At 35.6% G+C, this 20,800-nt stretch overlaps 2 long non-coding RNA genes across 4 annotated transcripts in view; one reads left to right on the top strand and one right to left on the bottom strand.

Moving 5' to 3' along the window:
• Positions 1–7,342: 7,342 nt before the first annotated feature.
• The window catches only part of LOC141457803 (uncharacterized), a 65,503-nt gene continuing 52,045 nt past the window's right edge, over positions 7,343–20,800 (bottom strand). For 2 of the 3 annotated variants that reach the window (XR_012460559.1, XR_012460560.1), the window contains one exon: positions 16,452–18,645. This is a non-coding gene — a long non-coding RNA (uncharacterized lncRNA). Of the gene's footprint in view, positions 7,594–16,451; positions 18,646–20,800 lie in introns of those variants that run through there. The other variant, XR_012460561.1, reaches the window with a different exon arrangement.
• On the top strand, positions 18,636–20,134 carry LOC141457802 (uncharacterized). The gene is made up of 2 exons (XR_012460558.1): positions 18,636–19,399; positions 19,516–20,134. It is a non-coding gene; the product is annotated as an uncharacterized lncRNA (long non-coding RNA).

Here is a 20,800-nt window from a genome sequence, read left to right as displayed (position 1 = left end):
GGATCGTCTACGATAATGTAGTGCGAAAAAAACCTCATGGAAGCATTGCAGTAAGCCGCCGCAAACAAGCTCGAAGGCGGAATTGCATCCGAAGAAGATTCTGTTCTCCGCATGGTGGGATTATAAAGTTATTATTAGTTATTATCTATTAAGAGCTGTTACCGCCAGGCAAAAAAATTGATTTAACTGCATACTGCTAGCAGTTAACCAAACTGGACCATGCAATCCGCACAAAACGTCCAGAATTGGCAAATCGCAAAGGTGTCGTCTCCCACCACGACGACACCAGACCGCATGCGTAATTGACTACTCGGGATAAACTGCTGGGACGTTTTGCCTCATCCTCCGTATTCACCGGACCTGGCACCTTCTGATTATCATTTATTCTGATAGTTGCAGAACTCCATGAAAGGAAAACTTTCGATAATGAGAAGACTGTCAAAAAACATTTTGATTGGATTTTCGACGATAAGCCACAGACGTTCTACGAACGTGGTATAATGAAGTTGGTGGAAAGACGGCAAGAAGTCATCAATAAGAATGGTCAATACATAATTGATTAAAATTTCTTCTGTGTATCAAAAAAATTGTTATTTATTCCACCCTCAAAAACCGAACGAACTTATTTGCCAACCCTATATAATATCACAAACATCTCTTTCGCCTAAATGATCTCATTTGTTTATATGTATAAATTTAATTATTTTATTTAATCTGATACGCATAAATTAAGCGAAAATTATCAAAAACTTTCTTAAAAGTTGGTCCAAACTGAATTAAATTTTTGTATCTAAAGAATCAATTAAATGGAACCAATTTCTTTTATTATTTTAAATTATTTATGTGATACAAATTTATATATACACAAAATAAAAATGAGAATATTCACCAGGATGTATATATCCGTGATTAATAGGGGTAACTGGAATATTTTGTGTGTCACAACAAAGTATAAATTATGCCTTGCATGTATCACTAATGATAATAATATTAACTTATCTGTTTAGAGGCCAATAGCCACATTATTAAACAAACCCAATGCAAACATACCCAAAAATAGTCCAATTTAACTAAATGCTGCAAGCCACTGCCTCCCACTTCGGGCAAATTATTTACCGCCTCCATTACCTAGTAACTTCCGGCTCACTATCATTACGTGGCAATTTTAGCAATAAATATTAGCTCCTGCAATTTTTTATTTATCTAAATCATGAAATTAAATTAATTGAATTAAGACAAAGTTTTGAGAATGGTTATACTTATTTTAAAAAACCAATAATACATTTACTCTGATTGCCAACCATCTATTAGCATTCTTCCAATAAAAAACAAAGCGGAACTGATTTTCAGTTAGCAGTGATGTTCTCTGTGAATTTGACATCCTAAATATCCAAAATCAAAGAGACCGACAAGCAGGGAGCAGAGTCTCGCATGCACATAGTGACGAGTTTAGTCGCGTTTCTCCTTTCGACGAGACATGATGGAGGAATTATTTCTATACGAAAATTATTCCTTGAAAATTTCGGTATTTACAGTAGCTTAGTAGCAGGAGCTGCAGTGTTTTATGATATAAACATGACTAGACATGAACTTGTACCAACAACAACTTCGGGAGCATCCTGGCAAGTTTCATGCCTATTTTCGAATGTCTGTTTCAACATTTGATTACATAGTGTTGAAGGCATGTTAATCAAGAAAAGGGCAAATTTCAAAGTTAACCCCCATTAATCCTGTCCCATTCCTGATCCAACACAAAGCGGTTGTGATGTAGAAGATCCTTTTGGTCCCACAGGAGGTTTATTTTTTTAAAAAAACTACACCAATAAATGCAGCAATATCCATTTTAACCTTTAAAAATTGAGCGCGATGAGAGCAAAGAAATCAAACATGTCATAACGCGTTGCTCTACTCTCTCTTGGTAGCGTTGATCTATCTTTGCTTTGCTCCCCAATATGCGCAGTCCCAAATGTTAACTTGTGTTTGATTTCGCCGTTTTGCTCGCCGCTCCACTATGTTTCCAGCCTTAGGGCACCGATTCGAAGCTACAAATTGGAATGTTCCGTTTTTGAGTTGTGATCTTATACTCACAATCACTGTCCAGTTTGTGAACACCACTTTTTCGGTCTCAGCAGACTTTAAAAAGGTTATTTCGGTGAGTACTCAAAATAAAAAATCCGCACGATTGCAATAATACCTTTTCTTACTGGTTGAGAAAGAATTGTAAGAAATATTATTACTTTAAATCAGTTATATATTGTAAACATTGATATAATTTAAAAAATTATAAACACGAAAGAGAGCAAATTGTTGAAAGAAAGACTAAGTTGAAGGTTTATCTTATTTACAGTGGCCATCTTTTACATCAGATGAAAATCACCAACAAAAGAAATTGTTCACATCATTGAAGGAATTGTTGCTGAAACAGTACTTCCCTTAAACAAATTGAATGCCATAAACTTAATTATAGAATGCCATAAACTTAATTAGAATGCCATAAACTTAATTAGAATGCCATAAACTTAATCAGAATGCCATGAACTTAATTATAGAATGCCATAAACTTAATTTGAATGCCATAAACTTAATTATAGAATGCCATAAACTTAATTAGAATGCCATAAACTTAATTAGAATGCCATTTTAAAAGAAATATCTATGAAGTCGTCATTAAAAAGTGAAGGGTTAGTTTAAAGCTAGAGTAAGTTGCAATTCGTTGTAAATAACAGAAGCTTACTTTAGTGAAACAAAGATATTTTAAACCCAAGAAGATGCATTAACAAGAAAAGTGATATTTTTGCACTATAACCGCAATGGCTATGACCAAATTGGCAGTTGGCGGGAACTACAGGGCCTTGTTGTCATCCCCACTTTGCCTATAGGCCTTTCTTCTTCAGTATTTCCGCCCCTGGTAGAAGAAATGGTGGCAGATTGTTCTGCTTCCACGTTGGCCACCTGCTCAACCCAAAAATAAGGAACAATGGACAAACCATAGACGCACTTGTCTTTCTCACTTTTTGTTTTGTTTTCTTGTACGTGTTAGTGTGTGTTTGTGGAGTAGTATGGGTGTGGTTGTGCAAGGTTGTATTTACGGTGAACACCTAAGAGCAGGATGAATACACTAGTACAGTTGGGGGCGATCTCAGGTCCAGGTATCTTAAGAGAGCCGTTACTAGCTTCTATATCTTTTTTTTTTGGTTATCATTATGCTAGAGGCTGGTGACGTTGTTTCTGCCTGCAATACCATTATCTTCTTTTCTGGTCTCTACCTGATAAAAACTGCCAGAATGGTTGAGTCAACAGTGCTGGGAAATGAGACGGTTATCCAGAACGACCGTTTTTAACGAATTTCTTTTCTTTAACTTTATTTTTTTTTTGCTACAAATTTGTATTCCATTTTATTCAAGGACTTAAACTAGCATTCTTTTCTTACTTAAGATGTTTGGGATCAAAGATTTTTCACACTCGCTAAATTGTTATTAGATTCTCTTCGTGCAATTAGGGAATGGTTAATTAACCAGTTAAGCGTGTTTAACGTGTATTCACGTCAAACCAAATCTCTGTTACAGTGCGTTCGAAGTGTATACTGTTGTGAAAAATATAAAATTGCCATTAATGATAAAAACTCGAAATTGTAATAAAATACAATAAGAATATTATTTGGTGGGATGTTTCCTTTATCTTACTAATAGAACTGCCGAGTATTTTTTCAGAGGTTGGTACATGTTTGGTCTCCGCATTAGAGATTGGGGAATTACGCACTCAAATAGAAGCTCTCAGCCCTTTGTGCAATGCCGTTTTTACCTTAGATGGAGGTTCAGACCTCAGTATGAGCACGATTTCATTTTGCACAGTATTCAAAGCTCTTTTCTTCCTTGTAAAAGCTCTTGCGTCCCCTAGTTAACTAGGGGCAAAGCATACGTGAAGCGGAGCAAGATTTTGAATGAGCACAGAATGCTCTGTAATCTCAAGCCCCCAGAGATTGCAGAAAAAGTGCTTGCAGTGACTATTACGACTTTGTAAACTTTTGGTTGTTTTGCCCTATGTTCGACGAGTGTACACGTCATTGTCTGATATTAATTACGCACACTGTGGGTTTTTTTTAAAAAACTAAATTCTACGCTTAACTGGTTAAAGACCTGATGGCCCCAAATATTGCCCATCATTTTTGCTTCCTTACTAATTGCATGGTTCTGTCGGCCATTAAACAGATTTCATATCGGTCTTCTACACTTTACCATTATCTTCTCGCACCAAGCTTGCTGATTTCACCTTTAACGTAAGTAATCCAATGAAGACGAAGTTCATGCTCCCTTCTTTGGCATACCTATCATCGTAGAGCATTCTTTTAGGTAGATGCGCTTATAGCTATCTCTCTAAATGCTGGGGACCCGTCTCAGACGCCCTGTTTTTTTTTACAAAGTAGAAGACTATATCCGGCTCATTATAAATTACTTTATAGCTCTCTAGTGTTTGGAGTGTTTAGCTCTCTATTACTTTGTATAACTATTACCATTCTCTCGTTAATGCTACTCACCATCTTTCTCTCCAAAATATGCAGCCTCTTCTGGAATCTGTGTCCAGGTTTTTATATCCATACGTTATTACAGGTCTATGTTTTATTTTATTTTATTTTTTTTTAACAATCCCTAATCATTTTATCAGCTTCTAAAGAAAATAGAAGCATCCATTGTCACCTTAGTTTGTAGCACCTTGTTCAAGTCGTTTCTTTTCCAATAATAACTTCACCAAGGTATTTTAAAAAATCGCACTTTTTTGGAACGTTTGTTCACCTAAAATTCAATTGCTTCTTCTCTTGATGTTCGCCAGTACTAGATCTTTCGGCTGTACAGTCGAAGACCAAGCTTTTCGCGTGCGTCTTTAAATACCAGGAGTGCTCCTGTTTCTAGATGAAACTGCATCATCTGCCAGATATTGCGTTAGCCTACTATAAAGGGTGATCCATTTAAAACGCACCAATCGCTAATAACTTTTTAGGAAAGCGGAATTCCGAAAAAAAATCCACGAAGTAAACTTTATGTTTTTTAATAAAATGTAATCACACGCGGGATTCAAACTAAGGTTCTCCAACTTACAAAGCCACGCTCTTGACCATCACCCGCCCCTCACTGGCAAGATATTCTTACCGTAATCATAGGTCAAGAAGACTCGCCAATGGGGTACATTATCATGATGTGATGGTTGATTTTATTTGATGATAAAACTTTATCCTGATTCTCCCACAACCAATACATTACACATTCTTTAAAATCTTCAATTATTATTATTTTTGTTCTTTGCGCCACAAATAACATTTTTTTCACTCAGAGGACCTCCCAAAACGTGTATTTCTTGTGGAAAATTAATATCGAAAACCGTTCACGAATAGATAAAATTGTAACTTTGATCTTAAATATCTCAACTAATATTAGGGATATCGAAACGCGGTAAACGTCATTTTTCACAATTTTTTATGTAGTTTTCAAAATCATTGTCAAAACCAATGGTCCTAATGAAACTCTGATCAGTTTTTTAGCCGTAACTCCGCCAAAAATGAAGATGACAGCATCGGGGATGAAAAATTTGAAAACTAGACCAAAAAAACAAACATATAGTTTACTTCGTGAGTTTTTTTTCTGAATTCCGTTTTCCTAAAAAGTTATTAGCGATTGGTGCGTTTTAAATGGATCACCCTGTATATTGTTGCAATGGGTTGTTGCTTTTCTGCAAGTCTGCGTTAAATACGAGGGTCGTTTGAAAAGTCCGTGCAAAGTCAGAGAGATAGCACTACTGACGCGTATCGAGGTTATGTTTAGTTAGTAGCATCTCTTGGAAGAACACACACCAAGTTTCAGCCAGATCGGTCTATTTCTTTGTGTTTGGCATTCGTTTGAATCGAGGAAGTCGAGTGATTTTCAAAAAATGGACGAAAAAGAATTTCGTGTGTTGATTAAACACTACTTTATGAAAGGCAAAACGCCTCAGGAGACTAAAGAGAAGCTTGATAAACATTATGGTGACTCTGCACCTTCGATTAGAACAGTTTATAAGTGGTTTCAAAATTTTCGGAGTGGCCATATGGGCACAAGTGACGCTGAACGTTTTGGACGCCCTGTTGAGGTTACTACTCCAGAAATCATTGATAAAATCCATGATATGGTGATGGATGACAGAAGTGTGAAGGTGCGGGAGATTGCTAGTGCTGTGGGCATCTCGAATGAACGGGTACATAATATTTTGCATCAACATTTGGACATGACAAAGCTATCCGCAAGATGGGTGCCGCGATTGCTCACGCTTGACCAAAAACGAAATCGTGTGAAGTGTTGCAAGGACGGTTTGCAGCTGTTCCAGAAGAATCCACAGGACTTTAAGCGTCGTTTCGTCACTGTGGATGAAACATGGATACATCACTACACTCCTGAGACCAAAGAACAATCTAAACAATGGGTTACCAAGGGGGAATCTGCGCCAAAAAAGGCGAAGACCGTTCCTTCGGCCAGAAAGATTATGGCGACTGTCTTTTGGGATTCGCAAGGAATAATCCTCATCGACTATTTGGAAAAGAGTAAAACTATTACAGGTGCATATTATTCATCGTTATTGGACCGTTTGAAAACCTAGCTGCAAGAAAAACGCCCACGATTGGCCCACAAAAAAGTCCTTTTCCATCACGACAACGCACCAGCTCACACCTCAGCAGTTGTGGTCGCAAAATTAATGGAAATAGGGTTCCAACTCGTTTCACATCCCCCCTATTCTCCAGACTTGGCTCCCTCGGACTACTATTTGTTCCCCAATATGAAGAAATGGCTGGCGGGAAAAAGATTTTATTCAAACGAGGAGGTGATTGCAGAAACGAATGGCTATTTTTCAGACTTGGACAAATCCTATTATTCGGAAGGGATCAACAAACTAGAGCAGCGTTGGACGAAGTGTATAAGCCTAAAAGGAGACTATGTTGAAAAATAAAAAAGGTTTACCCCAAAAAATTAAGTAGTTTTTATTTTTGCACGGACTTTTCAAACGGCCCTCGTAGTTTTAGACGATAATTGGTCTCTTTATTTATCCTGGACAATTCAGGAAACTCTTCTTCTAGGATAAAACGTCATCCAACTACCGTTGTATCATTTAAATAGTGTAATGAAGAAGTATGTTCGCTCAGTTATATTAATAATATGAAATAAACCAGAGTAATTTGTTAAAAGAATCAAATATGCCATATTTTTTCTAATACCTGTTATTAATTCTTACAATAAAAATTTGTTCAAACAGGATCATAAAATATTCATTAAGAAAAAATTAAAGAAGAGAAAAGTAATTAATTTTGCTTTGATTACTTAATTCAATTACTCAAGCAAAGCACGTCCATTTTCTTGCCACTTTTGTCGCTCTGAAAGCAGTAGCTTTATAATAAATTCTGCTTCCCTTTTTTTTCCAAAAGCGGATCAAATTTAAATAACTAATGCATTTTCCTTGTCTTCTATAAGAAGTTATACCTGGATAGCCAGTAAAACTGCGACATTGTGTACACCCTGGCCAGCTAGATAATGTTAAGAGAAAACACAAGATAAGCGACGTTTATGACCCCCTAACCTAAAACAAATAAAACTGTTTAAACTTTACTTTTTTAGTATTTCCTTTTTCATAAGATTTGTGTTATCTATGGATTTACATCCTTGCTTTCGTCTAGAGATACTTGGACAAAAAAGTGTTAATAAAATAAGAAGATAGAAAATGCCGGAGAAAAATTTTCTAGAACGTAGAAAAACTGAAAATGGTTTAGATAAAGGCTACCTGAATTCATTTTCATGTTAACTAAAGAAATAGAAATAGAAAAGAAATGTATTATTCTGGGACAATAGTCCCCTAAGAATAAATACAGGAACAAATAGAGGCCTTAACAGTTTGGCCTGTGATTAAACAGAAAATAAATAAATAAATAAGTATTTACAAAAAGTGAAAATAAAAATAACAGCAGAAATTAAGGAAATAAATTAAAATAATTAGAATTTCGGGGGAAGCTGGATAGAAAGGAGATAACTAAATAGACGGGATTTAAAGATAGATAGGGTAGGAGCATGGCGGACAGATGATGGCAAGGAGTTCCAGAAAGAGGTAGCACGTATTAGGAAGGACTTGTCAAAGGATTAGGTACGGTGAGAGGGAATGTAGAGATCAGATGAGCGAGATCTAGTGTTACGGGAATGGATGGAGGATTTAAACTTAAGGAGTTGAAAAATATAGGATGGCCTTTGAGACTGGATGACTTGAAAAAGGAAAGAAGCCAAAAAATACTGGCGGCGATAGACAGGAAAAAGCCACTTCAACTTATCTAGCAGTGCGAAATGCGAGAGTCTCTGGAAATGCTGAAAATAAATCTTATGAAGCAGTTCATGAGGCGCTTGAGCTTAGCTTCAATATCACCAGAAAGACCGCCATACACTAAACAACCATAGTCGAAATGGGGGAATATAAGAGATGAAACAAGGAGTTGCCGGGTCTTAATTGGAAAAAGGTGACGGGAACTATTAAACTGCTTAAGGGATATGGATGGAACGACGAGAGATTTGGGAAACATGGTTTTTCCAGGATAGGTTTTGATCGAAAGTGATACCAAGGTTTTTCACAGAGGAACAATATTTTATTGGGGTATTGTAAAGGAAAAGATTAGGAAGAGGAGCCAATGATTTAAGGAGTGGGTTGGAGCCAATAACAATAGCTTTGGACTTTTCTACATTCAGGGTAAGCTTATTGTTCGTGGCCCACGCTGAGATATTATTGAGGTCTTCTTGAAGTTTAAATACAGCTTCAAACAAATCCGACGGGGAAAAGGATAGAGAGGGATTGTAGTTTAGATAGGACTGAAATAAAAACAATATCTTGTAACAAAAAAAGGGTCAACCATGGCCTCGCTCTTACAATCTAGGATTTTATAAAGAATTAGTTATTATTCTTGGTGCAATTATTTAAAGACTAAACTCAGATATTTCCCTTTTTATTTCTAATTAAGTAAATATAACTTTACTGAGCGGATGTTTTACTTTTTCAAGACTTTTTTATCCAAATTGGCTCTAATGATTCTCTTTAGACTTGTTATATTTATCCTGAAGTAAAGTAAAGTAATTCACCTATTTTTCAGGCAGGACTTAACGTCTAATTAGGTGTCGTGGCACGGAAGCTCAAACTTTACTGTAAACAATTTTTTTTCTAACAAATAAAAAGTAGTTATACGCGGGATTCGAACTGGGGATCTTCTGGTTACAAAGCCACGTTTATCCAAAGTAAATAAATCTATCGTCTTTAAATGCGCTTTTCCCATTTGTATTTTTTTCCCCCAATTAGCGATAATCTCTAGATTTAGATTCTATGAATTTTGGCCTATCGCATATTTTAACTAACTAACTAACTAAACAGCTCTGCAGCCCATAGTGAACCTTGGCTTCCCCAACAATGCTCCACTTCTCTTCCAGTTCTCCATCTTTAGCACTCCAAGGTCCCTTTCAACATCCTGGAGCCAACGTCTTCTCGGTCGCCCTCTTCTTCTCGTACCGAAAACGTCTGCAAATAACATTTTTCGAGGCATTCTGTCCTCCGCCATTCCCAGCAACATGTCCTAGCCAATCAATCCTCCTCATTTTGATAAACTGTACAATATCACAGATCCCTGTATAACTTATACAGCTCTTGATTATCTCTTCTTCTCCATGCATCCTCCTCCAGCACAGGTCCAAATATTCTTCTTAATAGTTTACGCTCAAACACCTTCAGCGTTAGTACTTAGGGTCCATATTTCTGTAGAGTATGTCACTATAGGTCCTTACTACTGTCTTGGCACAGTGATACTTTCGTTGCGCGTGTCAGCAAGGAGGAGCGGAAAAACTTTAAATTGGCGAAATAGGCGCCGTTTCCAACCATGATTCTCCTGTTCATCTCCTGAGCAAATTTTGTTTCCATTGTTCAGCTCATTCCCCAGGTATATGAACTTGATGATACACTTTCAAATGAGTACCCTTCTATTTCCAGGGAGACTCTCACATCGCAATCTAAACCAACACTCATGTACCTTGTCTTGTTCTCATTAACTCTCAAGCCAATCAATCTTCTTTCCTTCAACATTTACGAGGGTCGTTTGAAAAGTCCGTGCAAAAATAAAAACTACTTAATTTTTTGGGGTAAACCTTTTTTATTTTTCAACATAGTCTCCTTTTAGGCTTATACACTTCGTCCAACGCTGCTCTAGTTTGTTGATCCCTTCCGAATAATAGGATTTGTCCAAGTCTGAAAAATAGCCATTCGTTTCTGCAATCACCTCCTCGTTTGAATAAAATCTTTTTCCCGCCAGCCATTTCTTCATATTGGGGAACAAATAGTAGTCCGAGGGAGCCAAGTCTGGAGAATAGGGGGGATGTGAAACGAGTTGGAACCCTATTTCCATTAATTTTGCGACCACAACTGCTGAGGTGTGAGCTGGTGCGTTGTCGTGATGGAAAAGGACTTTTTTGTGGGCCAATCGTGGGCGATTTTCTTGCAGCTCGGTTTTCATACGGTCCAATAACGATGAATAATATGCACCTATAATAGTTTTACCCTTTTCCAGATAGTCGATGAGGATTATTCCTTGCGAATCCCAAAAGACAGTCGCCATAATCTTTCCGGCCGAAGGAACGGTCTTCGCCTTTTTTGGCGCAGATTCCCCCTTGGTAACCCATTGTTTAGATTGTTCTTTGGTCTCAGAAGTGTAGTGATGTATCCATGTTTCATCCACAGTGACGAAACGACGCTTAAAGTCCTGCGGATTTTTCTGGAACAGCTGCAAACCGTCCTTGCAACACTTCACACGATTTCGTTTTTGGTCAAGCGTGAGCAATCACGGCACCCATCTTGCGGATAGCTTTGTCATGTCCAAATGTTGATGCAAAATATTATGTACCCGTTCATTCGAGATGCCCACAGCACTAGCAATGTCATGCACCTTCACTCTTCTGTCATCCATCACCATATCATGGATTTTATCAATGATTTCTGGAGTAGTAACCTCAACAGGGCGTCCAGAACGTTCAGCGTCACTTGTGCCCATATGGCCACTCCGAAAATTTTGAAACCACTTATAAACTGTTCTAATCGAAGGTGCAGGGTCACCATAATGTTTATCAAGCTTCTCTTTAGTCTCCTGAGGCGTTTTACCTTTCATAAAGTAGTGTTTAATCAACACACGAAATTCTTTTTCGTCCATTTTTTGAAAATCACTCGACTTCCTCGATTCAAACGAATGCCAAACACAAAGAAATAGACCGATCTGGCTGAAACTTGGTGTGTGTTCTTCCAAGAGATGCTACTAACTAAACATAACCTCGATACGCGCCAGTGGTGCTATCTCTCTGACTTTGCACGGACTTTTCAAACGACCCTCATATTACACTAAATGCATATTTTACCTACTCTAAATCTGAAAACATATGTTGGCGACTTACAAATCTTTGGTTAGAAACATTTCTTGTCTATTTTAGTATCGTATTAGTTACGAAATTATATTTTAAACATTAGAAAGAGTTTAGAAACGGTTATGTTACAGAATTAGCGTGTTTATACTCGTCTGTCCCACAGTTGAAAGAATGAAAAAGATGAAATAATAATTGTGCAACCAGTTTTGAAATAGTTTCCCAATTGTTGACATATCTAAAGCCTGCTCAGTGCTTTGTTGCTAAGTTGATATAAACAAAAAATCATCTATCCTAATCAAAAGTCCTGTTTGCATCACACACTTTACATTTAGGATAATAACTCCTTACTAGTTAATGTGACAACTTTTACTCAAGCAGGATAATACTTTACAAAAATTAACATCAACAACGCTAAGAAGCTATAATCTTTTTTGCAGAAATGGGTAGAGCCCCAAATAGCACAAAAAAAAGTGACAATTACAGAAGTTAATGTTCAAAGTGCTTCTTTAAATCAAAACTCCCTAATTTTATAAAATGTTAATGTGGACGCACAATTATTTAAATAAATCTAAAAATATTTCAAAATTATTGACTCAAAAAAGAAAAGCGTTAAGTCGTAAAAACGGGAACCTAACTAGAGTGCAACGTGGCAAGGTGTGGGAATAATTCTTGTCGGAGATATTAAGTGAAATGAAAGTAATAGAACTTGCCTGACATTATCTTCAAATAACCTGTTGAATTAAAAATAAATAAATACAAAATTTATTAAGCGAAAGAGACCTAATATTTTATTTAAACCATTTATATAACTTGTCATCGTGACCTTATTTTGTTGAAATTTATTTGAAATACAAAACATTTAGTTAAACATTATTTGATTTTAATTTCTTTTGAAAGGTAATAAAAAACATGTTAATATAATCAATAAACCTAAAAGATTTTTAATAAAGTTACGATAACTTGATAACTCGATATAATTGCTTGGACAATTACTTGGAAAATTGCTTTTAATAACTTGGAAATGATTGTTTGGACGGACGGTGCCCATCAGCTAGGAAAGAAGGCAGATTCTCCTCACCTCCGAATGAGGTATCGTAGCGTTATTTAGAAACCCATTCAGCTATGGAAAGTTAGGAGTATTATAGAGATCAGCACATTAGTGTATCTAGAAGCCTAGGATAAACCGGAAGATATGTAGGTTGTGACTACCCTGAGCTTTGAATGAGCTAAGAGAGTTTGGTTTAGCTTACTAGAAACGACAATCTCAGGAAGTGAAGTTAGTTATAGAATAGCATAACAACCGTCTTTGAATCTATCAAATGTTCTTCTAACAATGAACTTGCCATAGAGATACACGGTGATACGCCAAAACAACTCCTGGACTAGCTGACGGATCCAAGAACTACTCTAAGTTAAGCAAGACATTCTAGACAGGCCAATTGCCTTCATGGACCTGCTGAAAGTCGACATGAGACCTGGTGTTCTTTTAAAATTCGCTGATACATTTCAATCCACAATGTTGGTAGGATACTGGCAAAACGGGTTGAGTTGGTTAACGAAGCTTCATCAGCGTACTCTCTTCCGAATTCCGAAGCGCCCGGCAAACCAGGCATTCATTGCTCCCAAAGCATTGAATTCAAATGGCAAGTATTGGTTTTTAATAGGAGACCTTTAGGGCCTTTTTCGGTTGCTTGGCTACCACTGAAGAACCCATTATAAGTACTGGTAAATACCTTCCAACGACAAATCGCTGTCGGTAATATACCAGTATGCCATCAGAATATCAGTATATCTTTGATAAAAGAAACCACAGATGATTATTGTCGTTGAAAAGTCAGTTCTTGAAGAAATGGAAGAGGAACGAACAGAATAAGTAAACCAATTGTTTGCTACAGGACGATAAAGGAGCGTAGCCAATCTTCTTTTAAGACCTTTCTATTTAAAGAGTCCAACCAGCAACTCGTTTACCACAGGTTGGGAAATGCTGCTCTAAACAAACAGTGGATTTAAGCAGATCTTCAATATATGCACTAGGTATCAAATATTAGTAATTATTTAGTTTTCTGTCTATTAAAGAACACCGAAAAAACAAGATGAAGGTTGAAATAAAGGTGTTAAGAAATATGCATTTACCTGAAAATATAAATGGAAACTATTATTATTTGTTAAAATATTATTTATTTATTTATTATTTTTTAGAGGGCTTCGTATAGAAAATTCAAAATACTTTTCTGACTTCGATTAAAACTGTATTCATTAACAATAATTATTTATGACAGTTAAGTTGTTCCATTTTTTATTTTTTAATAATTAGAGGAGAAAATTCAAAGATATTTTACACATAATCCTTTGAGAAATAAAGGATTAAAATTTAGATCTTTTGCTAGGTCTCAATTAATCATTGGGTTACACTTGGCAACAATTAGTCCACTTTTTAAGAAGAAATCTAGTTATAAAAAATGACTTGAAACGGGTTTATCATTTTTTTTAAAGATCTTATATCTTTAAATATTAATCAAGATATGACAGAAAGTTTGCCATATAATCGCTATATTGTAAAGAAGTGTGTTAATCTCTGTAAAAAAAAAAAATTAGTCTGTTTACGAAAACTTCACTATCATGGCTTTCGTGGTATATACCAACTCCCCATTTTGAACCAGAAGTTAATTGATTTTGTTTTTCTACCTAAATAGTTTTTTTGATTTTAACTATTTAATCAGAAATAAAAATCTATTCTTCCGAATTATCTGATAGACCACTTAAACCTTTAAAATCATCAATTTTATCTTTCTTTACCGACAGTTTTCGAGGTTATGGGCACTATAAAAGAACCTTTGATTAGGGATGATGTCCTGAAACTTCAAATAAGTGCACTTTAAGACTGTACGAGGGTCGTTTGAAAAGTACGTGCAAAAATAAAAACTACTTAATTTTTTGGGGTAAACCTTTTTTATTTTTCAACATAGTCTCCTTTTAGGCTTATACACTTCGTCCAACGCTGCTCTAGTTTGTTGATCCCTTCCGAATAATAGGATTTGTCCAAGTCTGAAAAATAGCCATTCGTTTCTGCAATCACCTCCTCGTTTGAATAAAATCGTTTTCCCGCCAGCTATTTCTTCATATTGGGGAACAAATAGTAGTCCGAGGGAGCCAAGTCTGGAGAATAGGGGGGGATGTGAAACGAGTTGGAAACCTATTTCCATTAATTTTGCGACCACAACTGCTGAGGTGTGAGCTGGTGCGTTGTCGTGATGGAAAAGGACTTTTTTGTGGGCCAATCGTGGGCGTTTTTCTTGCAGCTCGGTTTTCAAACGGTCCAATAACGATGAATTATATGCACCTGTAATAGTTTTACCCTTTTCCAGATAGTCGATGAGGATTATTCCTTGCGAATCCCAAAAGACAGTCGCCATAATCTTTCCGGCCGATAGAACGGTCTTCGCCTTTTTTTGGCGCAGATTCCCCCTTGGTAACCCATTGTTTAGATTGTTCTTTGGTCTCAGGAGTGTAGTGATGTATCCATGTTTCATCCACAGTGACGAAACGACGCTTAAAGTCCTGCGGATTCTTCTGGAACAGCTGCAAACCGTCCTTGCAACACTTCACATGATTTCGTTTTTGGTCAAGCGTGAGCAATCGCGGCACCCATCTTGCGGATAGCTTTGTCATGTCCAAATGTTGATTCAAAATATTATGTACCAGTTCAGTCGAGATGCCCACAGCACTAGCAATCTCACGCACCTTCTCTCTTCTGTCATCCATCACCATATCATGGATTTTATCAATGATTTCTGGAGGGCGTCCAGAACGTTCAGCGTCACTTGTGCCCATATGGCCACTCCGAAAATTTTGAAACCACTTACTGTTCTAATCGAAGGTGCAGAGTCACCATAATGTTTTTCAAGCTTCTCTTTAGTCTCCTGAGGCGTTTTGCCTTTCATAAAGTAGTGTTTAATCAACACACGAAATTCTTTTTCGTCCATTTTTTGAAAATCACTCGACTTCCTCGATTCAAACGAATGCCAAACACAAAGAAATAGACCGATCTGGCTGAAACTTGGTGTGTGTTCTTCCAAGAGATGCTACTAACTAAACATAACCTCGATACGCGCCAGTGGTGCTATCTCTCTGACTTTGCACGGACTTTTCAAACGACCCTCGTATTAAGAAAAATATGAGTGCAGACATTAGCAAAATTTGATTACTACAACTCGAATAATCTATTACAAAAGTTAATTTAAAATAAAAACAAAGTACTAATGTTTATTTCTTTCTTGTTTGATGATTAATAAATGCGCAATAGTTATTATTTAAAGTAAATTAGGGCAATATGATTAACAAAAACAAAAAATATAATTCTTTTTATATTTACAGATGTGACACAAATATGACTCATTGCCCAATATGAGTCATTAGAAAAGGAGTTGATTATTTAATCTACAAAAAAATATATAACGTAATAACGGCTTTAACCTTTACAACGCGGCTCGTGTTGTTTTTGCGGCTATTGATTACATTCTTTTGCTATTTTTTTTATTTTTTGGAATTGGAATTGGAATTGGAATTGGAATTCATTATTTAATAATAAAATAACACACTCGCAATAACAAATTTCACGAAATACAATCATTTTTACGAAGTGATACAATTTAGCAAGATGTACTACCAAGTGGTACGCGAGCCAAAAAAAAAGGTTGAGAAACGCAGGTTTAGAGTATAGCCACCTAGTACCGATTTGAAAACAATCTCTGGTAGCAATGCCATCGAAGCCAACAGCGCTTTAGCCTCTCTCCTACGAATATTTTAAAGAAACGTTAGATGAACGACAGGCAATTCTTTTCTGAAAATATCTTTTGGTTGTCATAATTTTTAATATGCAAAAATAAAAAAGAAAATGTTGTATAACACTAAAAACGTTCCCCAGAAAAAGAAAGTGCACCGAAAAAAGGTTCAATGACCTCCTAATTGGCGCCCCTTAAAGTAAAAAACAAAATAAATAAACGAACAAAATAAATATTGATTATTTATTAGACAAAGATTGATTATTCATTTAAATCATTGAAAATAAAATCTGAATGACGACATCTTTTTAGGTAGCTTTAAAATAAATATGCAACACAAACAAAAAATATTTACAGCTCTTGACTAATTTACAAGCAAATAATGTCATTTAATTTATGCAACAATTAAGCAGCTGGTGAAAATGCAACAGATTTATTACTGCAGTAATTCACTTTATATTTTGTATTTAGCCATTAAATTATTTTGTTGTTGAATGATTTTATATATTATGTTTCGGTTATTTGCGCAATAGATTAATATTTTAATGTAATTCATTTTTTTGGTTAGCGTCTGGCCATTTTTTTTTGGACATAACTTTATAAAAATATAATAACCAACATTACAAATCGTTATGTGGAAATAGTGTTTAATAAATAGGTAATACTTCAGTTTTATTAGTTCTAATAATCAATATAACCGTAGTGTAAATTACTAGGATAAGTACAATATTTTTGAAGCTTACGCTGGTGATTTGTGTGGTAACAATTATTTTTATTGTGTATAAATGAGCTTTTTATTGAGTCCAGCATGTAACTGTTTTTTTGTTACAAACATGTTAACAATAAAGTATGAGTTTCATGTCCTTCTAAATGATAGGAATTCTATGGCATTATTGAAATTGAAATTTAAGGAAGCTTCATTTCATTCAATTATTGAACCGCAATAACTCGCTTCGTAATGATAGGAATTCTATGGAATTTTATCAAATTAAACAAACCGTTTTACTCTACAATTGAGAAGAATTTGAGCCCAGTAGCTATAATAATACCGGTTGTGAGGGAAGGGATTAGCTATGAGGTTAGCATACTGGACTCCAACACGGAGGTCCCGGGTTCGAATCCAGCAGCTGACCCTTAGATTTTCTCTTCCTAGGAGCTTCTTACAGCTCACTGTCCGGTGATGGACAGTGTTGTCTGTAACGAGAGAACACTGTCCGGAGGCCGGCAGTGCACTGGAAAAAGCTCCGGGCGCTAATGACCTCAGCTGTTGATGCGCCCAAAAAAAAAAAAAAAAAAAATACCGGTTGTGGAGACAATTTGAAATTTAAGGAAACTTTATTTCGAAAGACGGAAGGCTAAGGAGATCCTAGACCAGGAGTCCCCAAAGTACGACCCGCGGGCCACATGCGGCTCCCTGAGGACATTTATCCGGCCCTGGCCGCACTTCCGGAGGGAGCATCTCTTTCATTGGTGGCCAGTGAGAGGAGCACTATATTTGTGGCTGTGCCGCAAAACGCTGCGTCGCTCATGTACAGTACTACTTCCGGTGACCCGGGACGCACGCGTCATGGCTCCGAAAATAGTGTAAAATAACAGCCAGAAGTAGGAAGAAAGGCAAAGCACTATAACTAATCCGGACCATCTCATTAGCCAAATGCAGGCCCATAATTCCCACAGAAATACTGGACAGTTTGGTGATTTAAATCTACTTGTTTTTTATTTGAAATATTCTATTTGTTCCCTATTTTTACTTTAAAATAGTTTGTTTTATAGTCCGGCCCTCCAGCGGTCTGAGGGACAGTGAACTGGCCCCCTGTGAAAAAAGTTTGGGGACCCCGTGTCCCTAGTCTGTAAAGAAGAAGAAAAGGCAGCCCTAAGGAGAAGTGGGTCGATGGCATCCGAAAGAGTCTCCACAATTTATATTGAAAGAAAAGGATAATTAGGATAGATCCTAGTTGGTACTATAATAAAAAGAAATATCAAGGATTCAAAATTGGCGAGGAATCAATCCAAATAAAAAACAACAACTCATCTTTTTGCCAACATTTCGACAAATATAGTGCCTTCTTTAGGGCAATATATTTGTCGAAACGTTGCCGAAAAGACAGAGTTATTGGTTTTTTATTTGGACCGAATCGTCGCCAATTTGAATCCTTAATATAATATTTTTACGGTCACAAAAAGCAATATATATACATATTCATTAAAAGAAATATTTGGTTGAGGAATACCTCAGTATTGAGAAAGTACTTAAATAATAATAATAAATACAGCTGCTGGACCTTATATTTCCTGTCCTTAGGAACATCTTTCAGCTCACTGTCCGGTGATTGACATTGTTGTCTGCATCGAGAGAACACTTTTCTTAGACCGGCTGTGCACGAAAAAGCTCCGGGTGCCAATGAACATAAATGTAGATGCACCTTAAATAAATAAAATACTCGTATTACTAATAATTTAAATTATTTAAAAAAAACAAACTTGAATTAACTATAACAACTTTTAATAAAGATAAGAAATCTTCTTGTACTTAGCTTTAAATTAAATTGTTATTATAACAATGAAAATTATAATTAAAGATTCAATAATGATTCCTAATTGATCCGCCAACGTGATTCGATTAAAATTAAACTGGCAGGCGGAGGGAAAATAAAAAAAAAAAATGAATTTCTATTCGGCTTCTTCCCCCTAAATCAGGTTTGTCTAAGATTTGAAGAAGATTGTATGATAATAAATAAGATGGGCCAGCAAGGGAAAAAACAGATGTTTGGATAATATGGCCTTCTTTATTTATTTTTTTTTTTTTGAGTGGGTCAATAATAGAAGGCAGTGGCAATGAGAGAGGGGGTGTATGGGCAGACGATGTAACGTATTAGGCCACAGGTAAGGTTGTATTCTTGGCGCGAAATACCCCAAGGGCTGGCGGGAAATCTGGTGCTGCGCGTACGGTGGTGTGTACGCTTGGTTTCCAGTATAAGTTGTAGGTGGTCACAGGGGGAAACCTAAAAACTCCCTCTGACTTAGAGAATAGAGTGGGAGAAGGTTATATATATATAACCGGTTCTGGTATTAGCGAGGTCATTCTCGTCTCAGTTCAAAATGTGCTTCCAACAGGCTAAGTGTTGTAGATCGTTCGCTGTACAACTAGCTTTCAGTTCAAGGACTTTTCGTCTAATTGTAAGTGTTTTCTCTTTTTTGTCCATTTTATCAATTAATATTTCTATATTTTTTTATATCAAAAAGCGAAACGGGGCAACACTCTAACCTTTTTTTTTCTTTTATTATGTGAACAGCATTACAAGACGAACTTAACCGGTCGCATTGGCAAGACAACTAAAATAAATTTGAACAATTACTGGCGAGAATTTGAGGCACTTTTAGTACCTGAACAACAAATAAGTAACAACACTGAAGAAGAAGATGATAATGGCAGAAATTCACAACTTTAAAGAAAATATTTTATATTACTTCAAGAAAAAAATTCATCTGTCTTCCACACAGGCCGATACGTGCTTTTAGAAGTTAAGTCGCTAATTTTTGTTTACGATCTATATTATTTGTGCCCGCAAGTCTTTCATTAGTTTATAAAAGCCATATTTAGTGTTAGTTTTTTCTTTAATCTTTAGAAGAAATCTCATATAATTCTCAGTATGTCTTTATTACAATAATTTAGACTTTATAGAAGATACAAATTTATATTTAGTTATGTAAGAACATGTTTTATCTGTGATATAAATAAGCTTTAATTAGATTTTAGGACAAAAATTCTCTTTTAAATCTTTATGAACATTCATAATGTGGTGTCAGCTTTATTTAGTTAAGAATATTTTTTATTTAAGATGGTAATTAATGATGATATTTAGATTTCTATTTTAGAAGTAGAATTATAGTTATTTTCCATATGTTTTATTACAGACAGATTTTCTCATAGTTTTTAAAAGACAGTATTCTATTAAGTGTATTAGATTAAAATTTTATAAATTAGTATTAAGGATTTGTTTTTCATTTACAAATTGTATTAATTTTAAAAGTGAATTTAAAGAATATTCTTTTTGCATAATTTCATGTATATATTTTTGTTTAAATAAGACTGAATAAAGGTTTTTTTTGGGAGTATACTTTTGTTTTGATTATTATTTTTCGCCTTTAGTGTTCAATTTTGAACGATTAATAACCTGCGAATTTAAGGTGAAAACAAATTATTTTAATTTTTAAAAGTAAAATTAAAAAAAAAATGAATAAACTAAAATTGAACTTATGAATACCATCTGGTTTTGGAGTCTGTGCACCTCATGCATTTCTTCTTTTCAAAACACGCATTTCCGTTGCTATTCTTCGTTTTGTAAATTTGGGACAAATAATCCAAAGAGTATTAAGGGGGAAAAATAATAGGACCAAAGAATACCTTTTCCTTAAATTGAAAATGCCATAAAAATTTTTCTTTGTACATTTTCAATTTTTCATTTTATTACAGTTAATTTTTTTTTTTATTCAATTGAAGAGTTGATAATTTCTCATAGACATGGAAATTCTAGATCTAATTGTTCTTATCATTTCATTTTAGTGAGGAATTTTTTT

This window comes from Rhodnius prolixus, unplaced genomic scaffold, assembly GCF_049639745.1.
Source record: "Rhodnius prolixus isolate KJV_2025 unplaced genomic scaffold, Rpr scaffold_5, whole genome shotgun sequence".
In the NCBI taxonomy this organism is placed as follows: domain Eukaryota; kingdom Metazoa; phylum Arthropoda; class Insecta; order Hemiptera; family Reduviidae; genus Rhodnius; species Rhodnius prolixus.
The sequence above is the reverse complement of the archived record's forward strand: the minus strand, read 5'-3'. Positions and strand labels throughout refer to the sequence as shown.